Source organism: Apium graveolens, chromosome 10 (assembly GCF_009905375.1).
Source record: "Apium graveolens cultivar Ventura chromosome 10, ASM990537v1, whole genome shotgun sequence".
Lineage (NCBI taxonomy): Eukaryota > Viridiplantae > Streptophyta > Magnoliopsida > Apiales > Apiaceae > Apium > Apium graveolens.
In genome coordinates, this window is record NC_133656.1 from 56837273 (window position 1) to 56842424 (window position 5152).

Here is a 5152-nt window from a genome sequence, read left to right on the forward strand (position 1 = left end):
CATTAAAAACCTTGTTTTCCACTATATTATGTTATGGGTTCTTTCTTTCTTGATGGCAACCTCCCTGACTATCACATTCAGGGTTTGCTCTAAATCTTATTCCTCAAACTAGCTTTCATCTAAGATTTCATCTTTAAGCTCTTGAACGTTTGGAACTCAAATTCTGTAGGAATACCTCATTATTCCCTTATCATTTTTCTCGATATTAATCTTTTATCTAATTGTTGGGTCTCTACCTTCATTCATCACTTTTTCTGGCATAATATGTTTTTCCCAAAAATTCGGTCTGTATTGCAATCTCAAACAGCTTTTCGGTACCGGTTCCGGTTACCTTCACTTCTATTTCCATTTTCTCAAAATCTCTTATAAACTCTCCCAAAGATATTATTATCTTGAGTCTCTCCTTTTTACTAAGGGCATCAGCCACCACATTGGCTTTCTCTGAATGATAAAGAATCTCCCAATCATAATTCTTGATTAGCTCTAACCACCTCATTTGGCGCATGTTGAGCTCTTTCTGTGTGAAAATGTACTAGAGCTCCTATGGTTTGTGCAAATCTTGCACTTCTCTCCGTACAAGTAGTGCCTCTAATCTTTAGGGCAAAACTATTGCCACGAGCCCAAGCTCATGGGTGGGGATATTGAATTTTATATTCCCTTAATTGTCTTGACGCGTACGCGATTACCTTGATGTGCTGTATATGAAGCACCCTAATTCCTTATGCGAAGCGTCAGTACACATCATAAAATCTCATTTTCCATCCGGCAACGCCAACATAGGGAACGTCACCAACCTTTGCTTCGGTTCTTAAAAGTTGTTCTCGCATTTCTCTGTCCATTCGAACTTCTCAGTCTTACGAGTAAGCCGCGTTAAAGGGGCTACTATCTTTACAAACTTGAACGAACCTCCGGTAGTGACCGGCCAATCCTACCTCTAGTAGTTTCCCTAACCATGGTCATTAATTCTCAGTGGTCCTTTATTCATTCTTGTCAGGATCCTCCACGGGATCCTCCTCAGCAACAATCCCTTCTAGGACAACATCATCAACCGCTACATCCTCAATATGAACATCATCCGGTCCTGCGTTAGAACGCTCTATCGGATCCACAATCCGATCTCCAATTAGTAATAAAACATCATCGCGTTGTTGCTCCTCAACCTCAGGGTTCGGAGTCCCGCTACCATATACGATAACGAACTACTCTTCTATCACGATATTTATAAGGGTTCCCATAAGGGTTTTAACTGTCAGTACTACGTTAGGTAGCCCGACTATGAACTTGGCAAGAGTTCTTATTATCTTAGTTATTATCTTAACGTCACATCATCTTTGAGGTTTATAACGCTTAGCTCTGATACCACTTCTGTAACACCCCCAAATCCGGGGTCGGCGATCCGGGTTGTCACGAGTTCCATTTCCCTTAATAACACCCAATCTTAATAATTAATCAACTACTCTGTACTGTGACCCCACAATAAACACACACACCACACGTTATAGTCTCAGAGATGAACTTCCAAAAATAATCACAAGTCATTTTATTCCACAATTATCTGCCAATACACCTTAAAAGGTTTTCTGAATAAATTTACATTTTCTTTGCCATTATTACAATTCATAAGTATACATAAATCTGGTACATCAAAAGTTGAAGCCTAGTCTATTGGTAGTTCCCACCTTAGCTACAGCGACTTCAATGCCTATAGGAAGCTGCAGAACGTTTCCTATCCGGTCGCGAATTGGGAGCTTAGTCATGTTCATCATGTCTATCTGATGTTGTGTGATGAAAGAAGAAAGCAAGGGTGAGCAGCAAGCCCACCAAAATAATATGTATAATAATTTACAATATATGAGCCTTCTCATAGTACTCATGAAAGTCTTGGTCAAAAGAAATGAACCAAATTTGATATCTTAATGCGATGAAGTCGCAAAATATTCAGTATATATACATATATACTTTTCAAATTCTTGGAAGTCCTCTTCCATGCATAATATACACAGAGTTCCAGTTTATAACTGTATAAAAATATCGTTGCAAGGTGATATCATATATCTAACCTTGTCTCAATGTTTTTGTGAAAATCTTTGTCATGCATAAGATAATCATTAATCAGATATAAGTTTAAAAATGAAGTTACATGATACTCCAATATACTTATATCTTTTCCAAATACTACTTGAACTACCACCATTCAAGTTATAACCAGTTTCAAAAGTTCATCACACTGATGAGACTACAAGACAAGATTTGAATAGATTCAATCTTTGAATATCATTATAAATAATGAAGTTACGAGATACTTCATTAAATCCCGATATATATATACACCTATATATATACATTTCATACACTCCTTGAAAACCTCTGTTATGAAAATTATAAACAGAGTTGCAATATCCAATGAATTTGGAATGGAGAAAACCTTGGCATAAACCTGATATCTTGCTGATCAGGCAAAGATACCAATAAGTAACCTTTTCTACTAGTAGATGGACGAATTCCCCACTGGTCATCACCCTGGCCGCAATAGGACCTTATGCTGGACTGCCACTCAGCCACTTACGCATTTGATGGACTCCCACTGAGCCACTTACACTTTCATGGACGCCCACTGAACCCATGTTGCTTATGCCGACTCAAATAGATGAACTTACTTCCCGAACGATGGGCAAGTAATCAAGATGTTTTCTCAAAACAGCAACCTCGTTGCGAATGTAAAAGACACCATTGAGCCGGATCCCTCAAGTTTTGAACGAGTATTTAAATCCCCTTTAAAGGAAGATCTTAAATATAAAAATGAGTTTTGGGATCCGCTCTAACTTTTAAAAATCATTTTGAAGACTCGAAAACACTTTAAAGAGTGTTTGGAGTAGTGCTGATTTAATGAAATAAATCAGTCCCAATATATTAAAAAATATCTGAATATTATTATTTAAATAATATTCCCATATATGAATAATCTTTATAAAAATAATTGAAGTAGAAGTTTTAAAACTTATACTTGAAATTAGTATTAAATAACCAAAGATATACTTATACGAAAGTACTATCTTTATTTGAATAATCAAAGATAAGTTTGATTATCGACACCTTATTCATTAATAAAATAAAGTACATATCTCAGCAAATAATCGGAGTCATAGATCCTCAAATTAATATTCAAATAATATTCATTAAATAATATAAACTGAGTCATAAGCCCTCGAATGAATATTCAAATAATATTCAAATAATAAAATAAAAGGAGTCATAAGTCCTCGAATGAATATTCAAAATAATATTCATTTAATAAAATAAAGAACTCATAAGCCCTCGAATGAATATTCGTAATAATATTCATTAAATAAAATAAAGGAGTCATAAGCCCTCGAATGAATATTCGTAATAATATTCATTAAATAAAATAAAGTTATCGAATAAACCTTATTCGATTAATAGTTTTAAAAACTATATCAATATATATATATATAAATATATATTATACTCGGGAGTCTCGCCTCCCGGTTTTAGAAAAAGTTCACATTTTGATCCCCTATACTAAGGGTATACGCAAATACCGCTTATCTATAGCATAGGTATTATGCAACGAATAAGCATTTGAACCAACATATATATAAATCAAGAATACGAAACCGGCATGCATATATACCATATCACATGCTACAATATATCGCAAGAATTTGCTAATAACAAATATGCATTTATCACAAGATCATGCATATACACATATACATCACAACAACAGTATAACGGGTAGAAAACTTGCCTGAGTGCTCCCGGATAGACTTAAGCTTAGAGTGGGTCCGATAACCTATGAACAACAACATAAGTCGGAATTAAACCCCGATCGCTTAAGAAACTAGACTTTAACCATTTAGAGTCCTAACGCTGGCTTTCGCGCTTAACGATTCGCTTAAGTTGCTCGAGTACCCTCGGCTCCACTATTTTTAATAAATTAACCATTAAGGGTTTTAAGGCGATTATTTCGCGAGTGTCTTACCAACTGCCTAACACACTTTACATAAATGTTCCATACTCCAATCAGTCCTTTAAGGTCTTTAACCAAGGTTCCAAAGTAAGGCGAGGGGAAATGTTTCATTCACGAAACGCCGTTACTTAAAACGGTCGTTTCTCCTAAACCGTACATCGGAATCAAACGAACTACATATCAAAACGAAGCTCGTAACATGAACTACCTAAAAATGGCAATGGTCAAAATCTAGCAGGGGGTTCTCGGGTCCTAACGTTAGGAACAAAATCAGTCTAAAGTAAATCGGACATTACGACGGCTATGTTTACGCGATTTCCCAAATTTAAACCAATTCAAACAACCACAATTTCAACTCCAATTCACAACCCAATCAAATCAACTCATTATAATCAATTTACTTAATCCCAAAACTTGAATTTAAACTATACTACATTCTTTAACCAACTCTTAAGATTTCAACAAATCAACCACCACCATTCCAACCCAAACTCTTAAACAAACAAGTTTCAAGCTACTCTTTACCCTCACAACCATAACCAACCTAATATACAAATTAAAGCTAGGGTTTGGAGATAATATACCTTCCTTGAAGTGGTGGGAGTAGCTATGAAGCCTTAAGAAGCCTTGAGGAGTCTTAGGAATGCTTGGATCTTAAAGGAAAAGTAAGAAAATCAAGTTAAAAACTTTGAAATCACTATTCATTATCTTCTTCATTGATTTATTGGAGAAGATTGAGAATGAATTAGAGGCTTAAACTCATAAGGTAGCCATAACTATGCATAAGGAAGACTAGAGAATTAACTCACCAATTTAGGAAGCTTGGATCTTGGATTTTTGAAATTCTTCTCTTTGAAAACAAGAAAAGCCGAGAGCAAAGGCTTGAAGAAGATGAAATGATTTTTGTGTTTTGCTTTTGGTTGGTTGTTTTTGTTTAGATTTTGGTTAATTACTTTATTAACCTTGCAAATTGTGTGGTTAATAGCTAACCACACCTCCTTCCCTCCTATGTCATGCTTATGTCATCATGTGGTGTCATCCTTCCCTCTTTGTCCTCTTCCCATTGGTTGGATGACATCATCCCCTCTAATCTCTTTGATTAACTTCCTAATTGTTTGCCTAATGACTGCTGATCTGTTATACGGTTCGCTTAACTTTCGT